We start from the raw sequence: 12111 nt of genomic DNA, 5'->3' as shown, positions 1-12111 counted from the left end.
GTTCTTTGCCCATCATATCCACAGTGTGTAAAGTGTATACATGAAATACTTCAGGAGACTTCCCTGGTGGTCTGGTGGTTTAGACTTCACCTTCCAGGGCAGGGGCTGTGGGTTCAATCCCTGGTTGGGTAGCTAAGATCCCACATGCTGTGGGGTCAAAAAAAAAAAAAAAAAAAACAACCCATGAAACAGAAGCAGTGTTGTGGAGCTGCTTTAAATGAAGACCATTTAAAGATGGTCCACCTCAAAAAAATAAAATCTTAAAAAAAAAATACTTCAGAGTAGTTGTCGTAAATATTTGAAATATTTTATTGGAGCCAATTCATTCACTGTACATTTATAGATTTTTAAAGTATTTTTTAAAATCAGCAAGTTAAAATGAGACATTTGTAATATGTTCCATAAATAGGAAAACAGGGTCACATGAGAGAATAAACGGAGGCACATAGTGTAGATTTGGTGCCAGTAGGTGGGCACGGGGTCACAGGGTTCTTCCTTAAGGAAGTGACCTTAAACTGAGGCCCAGACCAGGAGCAAGACTAGCCAAGATGGAAGGAAGCTGGAGAAAGAGACTTGAGGAGGAAACAGTATTCACAGTCAGCCATGGGAAGAGGCAGGAGAGATTTCCCTAATGTGTTATGGTTTTCATGGTTTCTGACCACCCGTGAGAGGCTGTCCTGGCCCATCACTGCAGACACATCTGTAGTTTGTTTCAAGAAAGGAAATGCCTATGAAGCCAGGGATGTAGGGTGATGGATTATGAACCCCACTCTGTGCAAGTTCAGTGAAATGTTTAACAAGAGGGTAGTTTTTTAGTCTTCCTTAAGCAGCTTCATTGAGCTTTTTGATGAGCAGATAAAAGGGGGAAAATAGAAACACAGATGTTCAGTTTTGAAAATATGAGATAATATTTGTGCTCCAAGGTCAGTGGTCTGGGAGCTGAATACTTCAGGGTTTGCATCATTCCTTGTAATATAGAATTTTCTTCCTGAGATTTTTGTTTCCCAGAGAAATTACAGAACTTGTTGGAATGTTTCAAGTGGTTAAATAGTCAATTAAAATATTGATAGCATGTCACTCCTTAAGTAGAGTGCCATTCTGCAGTTGTTTAATGTTTTAAGTTTAGATTACATCATACTTCTGAAAAAACACTGAGAACTGTCACTGCGTTACAATTCAATGTTGAGAAGTCAGTGCTTATTCCAAGTTTTTGACCTGAGCAGGGGGTGTCTTAGGGTTTTCAAGCCACCTGAAGTATGGTTTCCAAAGCCTACTTATTCTCAAGACTTTTTATTAACTGATATGAATACATGGCACTGCTGTTTATGAGTATAAGCATTCCACATTTATAAGCAGTAGCTAAGGGTTTTTGATGAGCTTGGTTCTAGGAAGATGGGATGGCAGTATTTTGGAGTATACAGACAATCCTTGAAATTTAATTTGTATCTAGGATATAAGTGATTGGTACGCCCCCTTCATAGCACCCACAGCACTTCCTCAGTCTCCTCTTGGGCCTCTGTGGACACACCTCTGCAAGGCGGAGCCACAGACAGGGGACCATCCACGGGAAAGGTCAGCTTGGTGCTGGGTTTGTTTACGGGTTTATCACCGCCTCTCTGGAGGTGATCATGTTGGGGAAGATGAGTTTCCTGTTTCCCTAGGTTTGTTCTCTTCCTTTGAGGCAGCAGCTCTGGTCTTGCCCACTCCAGGAGCATTCCCCTGGAGGCCTTGAACTTGTGGGCTCCAAGTCTTGGGCCAGCTGCGCGCGCACAGTGTCAGAGCAGAAGCTAGATTTGCACCTTGCGTACTGTTCTTGCTGCACGTGTGTCCTGGAGCAAAGCACTGGGCAGTTTCCTGATCTGTAAGACGAAGACAACAGTGGTCCCAGGAGTGTGTTTGCACGCACACACACACACACACACACACACACACACACACCCTTGGTGAGTGTGCCCATGTGTCTTCCTTCCAACTTAGAGATTGCTGAGTCCTGTGGGAGCTTGAAGAGCAGCAGTGGGGCCAGTATTTATGCCACCAGCAGGTACTGAGAAACCAGTGCTTTGGGAGGCTGGGAAGGGTGGGCAGAGCAAAGGAGCTGGTTGGTAAGCCTGTACCGACACAGCGCACAGGATCTTAATTTTCCAACCAGGGATTGAACCCTCACCCCCTGCATTGGAAAGGCAGAGTCTTAACCACTGGGCCACCAGGAAGTCCCATTTCTTTTTTTTTTTACCCCTGGACAAAGTTTCATGAACCTTTCACAGCTCTTCTCCATGCTTTGATTTTTGTTTGATTGAAGATGTTTGTTACTTTAGTTTCAACAGCGGAAGAGAGTGCGTAGAGCACCTACACAAGTCACTGATTTTCTGAGGAAGACTGTAGCACAGAGAGGTTGAGTGATTCGTTCAAGTTTGCACAGCTGCTGGTGGCCCTTGAAGAGGTTGTCAGTCTGAACAGAGGCATCCATCTCCTAGTGCAGTGATGTTTTTAGCCACCAGAGACCACACATACCCTCACATCCCTCCCACCCCCTGCCGCCTATGCTGATGTAATTATTTAGTTGCACCCCAAAATCATATTAATATAACCATGAATAATTGAAAAAAAGCTACCTATTAACTCTCCCAAATAAAATATTTTACTTGTAATCTATACACACATGTTTAACTATGTACAACAGTACCATAATTTTTATGTTCTGTGATATCTCAGTTCATATCAGATACCTGGGTTTAAAAGGACTTTAAACATTTTCTTAATGGAATCATTTTTAGCTTTCAGAAAGAGTTCTTGCTTGAAGACAAAGAACAGCTTGCTAACCACAAAAGAAGGATCGATGCTCAGCTTTTAGCTGCCCTTCCTAAAGGTAAGACTTCTATCTGGGGCATGTAAATATATTATCTGATTTTCCTGGAGAACTCTTTCCCTAATCCCCAGCTCAGTTCTCCTTGGTGCCCCTTTCTGCCTCATCAAGAAAGCCACCTTAATTAAATAACCTCTTTTGTCACATTTTTATTTTTTTAAATTATTCTTTATTCGTGTATTGTGGTTTTACAATGTTGCATTAGTTTCTACTGTACAGCAAAGTGAATCAGCTATGCATAGATCCACTCTCTTTTGGATTTCCTTCCCATTTAGGTCATCACAGAGCACTGAGTAGAGTTCCTTGTGCTATACCGTAGGTTCTTACTAGTTAGGAATCAGTCCTGAGTATTCATTGGAAGGACTGGTGCTGAAGCTGAAACTCCAATACTTTGGCCATCTGATGCGAAGAACTGAGTCATTGGAAAAGACCCTGATGCTGGGAAAGATTGAAAGCAGGAGAAGGAGACGACAGAGGATGAGATGGTTGGATGGCATCACTGACTCGATGGACATGAGTTTGAGTGAACTCCAGGAGTTGGTGATGGACAGGGAGGCCTGGCGTGCTGCAGTCCATGGGGTCGCAGAGTCAGACATGACTGAGCAACTGAACTGACTGAACTGAGTGTATATATGTCAGTCCCAATCCCCCAATTCATCCCACTCCACCTTTCTGCCCGTGGTGTCCATATACTTGTTCTCTACACCTATGTCTTTTATTTCTGCTTTGCAGGGAAGATCATCTACACCATTTTTTCTAGATTCCACATATATGTATTAATATTCAATATTTCTTTTTCTCTTTTTGACTTCACTCTGTCTCTAGGTCCATCCACATCTCTACAAATGATCCAATTTCATTTCTTTTTATGGCTGAGTAATATTCCATAGTAAGTACCACATCTTTATCCATTCCTCTGTAGATGGACTTCACCGTACCATGAGTCCCTTCCTTTCATTTTAGGCATCCTCAAGTTTTTGCTGGAAGCTGGCATCGCGGATAAGAGAGCAGTCCTAGAATCAGCCTCATCTCATCTCTCTCCTACTTTTCACCTTCTCCAGGGGTGATGAGCTCTGCTTACTTGCCCGTTTCTTTTCTGTCCACCCCCTCCCACTGCTTCCAGCCTCCTGAGGCTTTCCAGTGCTAGGATATCTTTCAGCTCCCAACTGAGCAACACACTGAGCAAGCAGTGCAAAGTGCATCTTAAACATCTCTCTTCTTATCCAAGTAGACACTCACATCTGGTGAGTTCACACTTGCACTGGTTGAGATGTACATGCAGTCAACTATTTGCATCAGCTACCAGCCCTCTACGTCCTAGTATTGCCCATGAAATAATACGAGCATTACCTGATATTTATTTCTACCAACTGTAACACTAACTCAGGGGAGTACCAACTCACAAACTGTGTTTATCCCAAACGAGCTGTGTAAACTTTGCTTCAGAATAAACAGCTTTTCCAGCAATCCCACTCCTGGGCATATACTCAAAAAAGATATAATTCTCTAATTTGAAAGGATACATGGCACACCCACATTCAAAGTTGCACTATTTACAACAGCCAAGACATGGCAGTAGTCTAAATGTCCATCAGCAGAGGAATGGATTAAAAAAAGAGTCAGAGAAAGAAGAATGCCATGTATCACTCACACATGGAATCTGAAAAAATGATACAAATGAACTTACAGAACAGAAGCAGACTCACAGACCTAGAAAACAAACTTATGGTAATCAAAGAGAAAGCTGGGGAGGGATAAATTAGGAGTTGGGGATTCATTAATAATTAATTATAATTCTATTAATTATAAGATTTTATACTGTATATAAAAGTGACAACAAGGACCTACTGTTTAACATAGAAAACTATATTCAGTATCTCATAATAACCTATAATAGAAAAGAATCTGAAAATGTATATATGTATGTATATGTCTGTGTGTCTGTGTATATATACACAGACACACACACATATAAAACTGAATCATTTTGCTACATTCCTGAAATATTGGAAATCAACTATATTTCAATAAAAATAAATTAAAAAAAGAAACAGTTCTGGTAGAAGATCAAGGGTTTTCTTCTGTCCTGAAAAAAAAAAAAAACATAAAAACCGAAAATAGCAGCAGTAAATCATGAGATCAAGCCCAGACGAAATTAGACCAGAAAAAATATTCTCTTAACAGAAACAAAATCAATTTTAAAAGTCCCACTGACAAATTTACATGCATCCTGAGGAACTGAGCCAGTCGTACTCCTGGACACAGGTTGATGAGGATGGATGCTTGAAGAAGGACCCCAGGGTTTTGGCCTGGTGGTAACAACTTCAAGAAGGGACATTTTCCAGTTTTTAAGTGTTTAACAAAACTGTCCACTGAAACAGAGTCTTGTTCTGTTTTGCTCCAGAGGTCCAAAATAAGAAGAATGTGTGGAATTCCAAGAAGGCAGGTGAGATTTCATATGAGGAAGAAAATTCTGGTCGTTCATGGCACCTGGAAGTGAAAGGCACTGCACTGTAATCTCATTAACTGGGGAGGACACCTATGTGCGGGGTTCCCACCTGGAACCCCAGGTGTGAAATGGAAAAGTCCTTCCAATTTGTAAGACTCTTTCAGAAGACAAACTCAATTTAACCTGAGTGAAACTGAAAGTGTTAGCCGCTCAGTAGTGTCCAACTCTGTGACCCCATGGACTATAGCTAACCAGGCTCCTCTGTCCATGGGATTCTCCAGGCAAGAATACTGGAGTGGGTAGTAGCTATTACCTTCTCCAGGGGATCTTCCTGACCCAGGGATCAAACCCAAGTCTTCTGCATTGCAGGCTGATTCTTTATCATCTGAGCCACCAGGGAAGCCCAAGCCAAATGTAAAAATCTGTGAAGGTGATCAAAATAAAGAGCAAGAATGAACAAACTGATTTTAGCAGTGGTTTAGATTTGACTGATTATGGAAAGTTGCATACTAAAGGTTTCCTCTTCTCTTTGTCCCCCCTTTCCTTCTCTTAGTAAATAATAAATAATAAGATCAGAAAAATTAAGAACAATGTGAGGAGATGCTAGATTCCTCAAAGCTCAATGAGCTCTACATATAACAATTTAAAAATGTATAAACTTATTAACCAGTTTTATTAGACATTATCATAATTGGTCATTAAAAACCATGATTTTCCCTAATCAAAGATGATTATGTACTCACCAGATTTATGTTTCTAAATTAACAAGGTTTTTCAAACATGCTTCTTAAGCATTAGGGTCCCTCCTCCCCTGAATTTCATCTTAATTCCCATAGATTTATTTCATAGTCTTTACTCTTTGTGAATTTGGGCAGACACATTTGGAAAGACCTCAGGTATTACCTGAGGTCTTTTTATTTCTCCACCTTAACAGGTGTATTCAGTATTCTGTCAGTTCTTGGTAATAACAGGTTAAAAATAAGAATTGATTATGAGTTTTAATGTCATGGAGTTTCATGTTGGTTTATAAGTTTACAGAAGCTTCTTCCTGTTCATTTAGTGACGGGATTGATGCTTCTGTGAAATTGAGCTTTTAAATGATCTTTGATTTTTCTCTAAGGAACTTCCTTTACCCATGTATCATGAACAAGTAATCAAGGGATTAAAACCCTTTACCAGTATAAAGCTTATCCTATTAAAATAGATTTTCCATTTAGGAGTTATGAAATGGACAAAATATATGATTCTATTTTTTTTAACAGCTTCAACAAGTTATAATCTGTATACTGTACAATTATCCATTTTAAGTAGACAGTTTGGTGGCTTTTGGTAGCTTCACAGAGTCGTGCATCGATCAGCAGAGTCAATTTTAGAACATTTTCATTATCCCCCCAAAAACCCTTCTGATAGCCATCACACCTCCCCCTCTTTCCTCTAGGTTTGTAATGATTTTATTTTATAAGCTGCTGGTCTTTGTATTAGTGGCTGCCATCCAAGTGTAAAAGTTAAAGTGGATTACTCCTGGGGAAGAAAAGATCAGCATTCAGAATATTCTGGACCTGGCCCGTGGTATCAAATGCAGGCAAGGGGAGAGCTGTTCTTGGCAGTCCCCCCACTACTTATATTTCTTTGGAAGATTCTACTGTATTCAGACTTGGGGGACTGAAATCAACAATAACTTTACCAGAAAGCCTGTCCTCAGAGCTAATTGAAGAAACCATGCTTCCCAAGAAAAGCACCTAACAGACCAAATTATCCTGCATATTGCTATTATATGTTATTACAGAGTATATGAGGCAATTAAATAGTTTTATAAAGTATTATAGCCCCTGATGTCAAATCCTCTTAAATTGCCTTACTTGGAAAATGACCAGTGCAATCCTGTCAGAAGTTGCTGAAGAAATAGAGTCATAGAATCCATATTTCTTAGACAAGGACAGCAGACTAAAATCACAGGGATTTTAGCAAGGGATAATTTAGTGTACATACAAGTCTCAGTGCACTTGAAAATTTATTGCAACATAAGTTAGACCAGCTGTGCTAGTTTCTATCTGGATTTATGATGACGAATATTGCTATTTTCTGAACCATGTATTAGTTATATACATATGACACAGCATACCGTCAATTGAGTTATGGCATTTGCATCTAATTTTTCAAAATCCCTTGTTTTTAGGAAAGAGACACTGAAGGATTTAGAGTTAAAAGGAGCATCAGGCTGCAACTTACTCTTAAATGGTTCAGAAAAATTAATATGTGAATATGAGAATGTGTGCCTTCGTGCTCACCGTGCTCAGTCGCTCAGTCGTGTGCGACTCTTTGCAACCCCGTGGACTGTAGCCCACCAGGCTCCTCTGTTCATAGGATTTTCCAGGCAAGAATACTGGAGTGGGTTGCCGTGCCCTTCTCCAGGGGGTCTTCTCAACCCAGGGTTCCAACTCATCTCCTGCATTGGCGGGCAGGTTCTTTACCACCTGGGAAGCCCTATATCCGTGTGTATATACACATAAATATATGCATATTTTCGTATATATTTACATGTAAATATACATATGGAGATAGAAAAGGGGGTAAAAATAAGTATAGTAACAAATGTTTACAAATGAAAAATGTCTTAATTTTTCTCTGAGACTGAAATATATAAAAATTTTAAAGGAAGGAAACCTTCTTTTGGGAGATCATAAATAATAATAAACTATGTTCAGGGCCGGCAGTCAGAAGATGGAGCAGTGATAGAGCAGTCTGTGGACTCTGTACAAAAGACATGAAATGACCACGTGTTTCCACAGTAGGGGCGACTTCCATGCTTTCTTAGTACTAGCTTTTTATTTTTACAGTGCTTTAGAATATACCTGACCAAAATTCAGTGGGGGTGGGGAGTACTACAAATGCTCATCTGAAGTTTTTCTCCTTTGGAATTGCATTAGCAGTTCAAATAAACCATCGTTCAATGCAACTAGAGAGTATCATACTAAGTGAAGTAAGCCAGAAAGAGAAAGACCAATACCATATGATGCAACTTGTACGTGGAATCCTAAACGCGGCACAAGTGAGCCAGCCTATGAAAGAGAGACAGATTCACAAACATGGAAAACGGACTTCTGATTACCAAGGGGGAGGAGGTGAGGGGAGGGAAGGACTGGACTTTGGGGATTCAGTTCAGTTCAGTCGCTGAGAGTGCAGTTCAGTTCGTGTCCAACTCTTTGCAACCCCATGAATCGCAGCATGCCAGGCCTCCCTGTTCATCACCATCTCCCAGAGTTCACTCAGACTCATGTCCATTGAGTCAATGATGCCATCCAGCCATCTCATCCTCTGTCGTCCCCTTCTCCTCCTGCCCCCAATCCCTCCCAGCATCAGAGTCTTTTCCAATGAGTCAACTCTTCGCATGAGGTGGCCAAAGTACTGGAGCTTCAGCTTTAGCATCATTCCTTCCAAAGAAATCCCAGGGCTGATCTCCTTCAGAATGGACTGGTTGGATCTCCTTGCAGTCCAAGGGACTCTCAAGAGTCTTCTCCAATACCACAATTCAAAAGCATCAATTCTTTGGCGCTCAGCCTTCTTCACAGTCCAACTCTCACATCCATATATGACCACAGGAAAAACCATAGCCTTGACTAGACGGACCTTAGTCGGCCAAGTAATGTCTCTGCTTTTGAATATACTATCTAGGTTGCTCATAACTTTTCTTCCAAGGAGTAAGCATCTTTTAATTTCATGGCTGCAGTCACCATCTGCAGTGATTTTGGAGCCCCAAAAAATAAAGTCTGACACTGTTTCCACTGTTTCCCCGTATATTTCCCATGAAGTGATGGGACCGGATGCCATGATCTTCGTTTTCTGAATGTTGAGCTTTAAGCCAACTTTTTCGCTCTCCACTTTCACTTTCATCAAGAGGCTTTTTAGCTCCTCTTCACTTTCTGCCGTAAGGGTGGTGTCATCTGCATATCTGAGGTTATTGGGGATTAGCAGATGCAAACTGTTATATTTAGGATGGATAAACAACAAGGTCCTACTGAATAGCACAGGGGACTGTAATCAATATCCTGTGATAAACTATAATGGAAAAGGATATAAAAAAGAATATATGTATTTGTTTGCTGTACAGCAGACATTAACACAGCCTCGTGAATCAACTATAGGTAAATAAAAAAATTTTTTAAACCAGCAAAATGAAACAAAATAACCAGAAACATACATAGCCAAATAAAAAGTCATTCTCGTTTACACAACCCACTATAGTAATTATGTTACATGTGCGTCAGCTCACCATGAGTTGACCTTTCTTTCCGGATTTTGGGAAATAATGTCAAGATGGAGCATGTTGCTTATCTTTTTCACTGTACTGCTGGATTTTCTTTAAATGTTTTCAGGTGCACAACTTCTATAGAAAATGTTCAAGTTTTAATGAGATAAAAATGATTTTCAGTCGCAAATGAGGACCAGAAAAGTCAGCTTAATTGTTCAGAGTAGACATCGTGTGCCTCTCCGAATGCATTGCATCCTTATTTTTTATGCTTGTTCTGGCTCACTTCATTCAGATGGTTTACAAACAGCAGAAGCTTACTGCTCACTGCTCTGGGGACTAGAAGCCCAGGATCAGGGCGGCAGCATGGTCAGGCTCTGGTGAGCGCCCTCTTGCTCGTTGTAGGCTGCCGACTTCTCATGGCATCCTCACGTGGTGCATGGGGCTCGGGAGCTCTGTGCAAAAGTGGTGAAAGTGTCAGTTGCTCAGTCGTGTCCAGCTCATTGCATCCCCATGTACTGTAGCCCGCTAGGCTCCTCTGTCTGTGGAATTCTCCAGGCAAGAATACTGGAGTGGGTCACCATTCCTTCTCCAAGGAGTCTTCCCAACCCAGGGATTGAACCCGGGTCTCCTGCATCACAGGCAGACTCTTTACTGTCTGAGCCACCAGGGAAACCCTTGGGAGCTCTGTGGGGCTTCTTTATTAAAGGGCCAGTCCCATTCATGAGCACAGGGCCTAATCCCTCCGTAAGGTCCCGCCTCCTAGTACTATCACTTTGGGGGTTAGAATTTTAACATATGAATTGGTGAGGGGGATATACACATTTGGCTTCCCAGGTAGTTCAGTGGTAAAGAGTCCACCTGTCAAGGCAGGAGACCTGGGTTCCATCTGTGGGTTGGGAAGGTCCCCTGGAGAGGAAAATGGCAGCCCACTCCAGTATTCTTGCCTGGGAAACCCCATGGGCAGAGGAGCCTTACAGTCTATATAGTCTATGGGATTGCAAAGAGTCGGACATGACTGAGCGTGCACACACACTTTCAGGCTGTAACCTACCTAGTTGAAATAATTCAGGAGAAAAGGCAACATGCCATTGTACCACTCAAGTCCTATTCATATGCTCCATTTCTCAGTTATGGGTTTAGGGCACAGGTTTAAGACAAACCTCCCAGAGTCCTTGGAATTTGGTGTCAACTGTTTCTGGAGCAGTTTTATGAAAAATAGAGCTCAGTTTTCCACTTCGGGTTTTAAATAATTCATTGATACTTATCCTTGAAAATATCTCCAGAATCTGTGCTACCAGCCATGAAAGTTTTATCACCACCATCTCGTGAGAGCTCATTTGTTAACTGGGAAGCAGTGATAAGCCACACTTCCTCCAAAGGCAGGAGGTACCATTGTCACTGGACCCTGGTCTTCTCTTTGCGAGCATTTGCTCTTAGCTACTCCCGGGAAGGCCGCTGGTGACAGAGATACCTGTGAAGCCAACTATCCTTGTTAAAATGTCGGTCCAACCCACTGTTAAGGTAGCTGTCATTTAAAAATAAATAAATGAAAACATTGCTGGTATCTCTGAACACAATCAAAGGACAGTTTAGAAGTCATGTGTGCACGCACATGTATGGTTTTGACTCCTTCCTAAACAGAACCACTTAGGGAATTTCCTGGCAGTCCTGTGGTTAGGACTTCATGCTCTCAATGCTAAGGGCATAGGTTCAATCCTGATCAGGGAACTAAGATCTTGCAAGCCACGAAATGTGGCCAAAAATAAAAATAGCCACTTAAAAAAAAATGGAAATTGAAGTTCCAATTTTCAAGTGGAAATTGAAGCAGTTGCGAATTAAATCCCAAGCGTTTATATCCCATCCTTTGAGCTTCTGCTTTGACTCAGCCTTGCAGATGTTTCATGGGCCCCAGGCCTATCACCACTCCTCTCTTCCTGGGACATCAGCAGGAAAAGCTCAGAGGAGCCCTTGTGAATTCACGGGATTGAGGAGGAAGCAAGAAAAATTTCTCTACCCAATTTGGCCATTTCCACAGAAACCTGTGGCCTCTCAATAAAAATATCCTTGTGGTCAGTGTTATCTGAGGCCCTCCCAAGATCAGCAAAATGTTCGTCTGATCATCCAGTGTTGCCCAGGGGAGTGAGGGTCGTCACCTTTCTACCATCCACCTAAATTCCAGCAAGGAAACATGTTAACATTTCCTCCCAGTGAAAGCTTGGAAAGGGGAGGCACAGGAACCAGGTTAATCTAAACTGTATTGGAGAAGGTGTACCACGTTACGAAACCTTAGCAACCCAAGCAGGAAGGAGGCTGCAAATCTTTACAGGTTCAGTGATGGGTGAGGCCAGACTGCTGTGAGCGCTTGAGTGGTATAACCTGCTGGTGGCACATGGCGCTCATAGTCCTCCAGTCTCTACTTTTGCAAATGTTTGAAGTTTTGCAGGATGGAGAGTTTAAAATACTATATAAAACTAAAAACCAGATAGTGAGCTTTCTGCTGACTAGAGAAAAACCTAAAGACAAACTGGTGAGGCCTCCCCTGGTTCTCCT

At 41.6% G+C, this 12111-nt stretch overlaps 1 protein-coding gene across 19 annotated transcripts in view; it reads left to right on the top strand.

Moving 5' to 3' along the window:
• The window catches only part of SVIL (supervillin), a 258674-nt gene that overhangs the window by 150983 nt on the left and 95580 nt on the right, over positions 1 to 12111 (top strand). For 16 of the 19 annotated variants that reach the window (XM_069547648.1, XM_069547643.1, XM_069547647.1 and 13 more), the window contains one exon: positions 2775 to 2866. The gene's annotated coding sequence lies outside the window, so the exon portion shown is untranslated. Of the gene's footprint in view, positions 1 to 2774; positions 2867 to 5267; positions 5310 to 12111 lie in introns of all 19 variants that reach the window. The other 3 variants (XM_069547646.1, XM_069547635.1, XM_069547636.1) reach the window with 1 other exon arrangement.

This window comes from Ovis canadensis, chromosome 13 (genome assembly GCF_042477335.2).
Source record: "Ovis canadensis isolate MfBH-ARS-UI-01 breed Bighorn chromosome 13, ARS-UI_OviCan_v2, whole genome shotgun sequence".
NCBI classification, from domain to species: Eukaryota; Metazoa; Chordata; class Mammalia; order Artiodactyla; family Bovidae; genus Ovis; species Ovis canadensis.
Note: the sequence above shows the minus strand (reverse complement) of the source record. Positions and strands in the feature narration are given on the sequence as shown.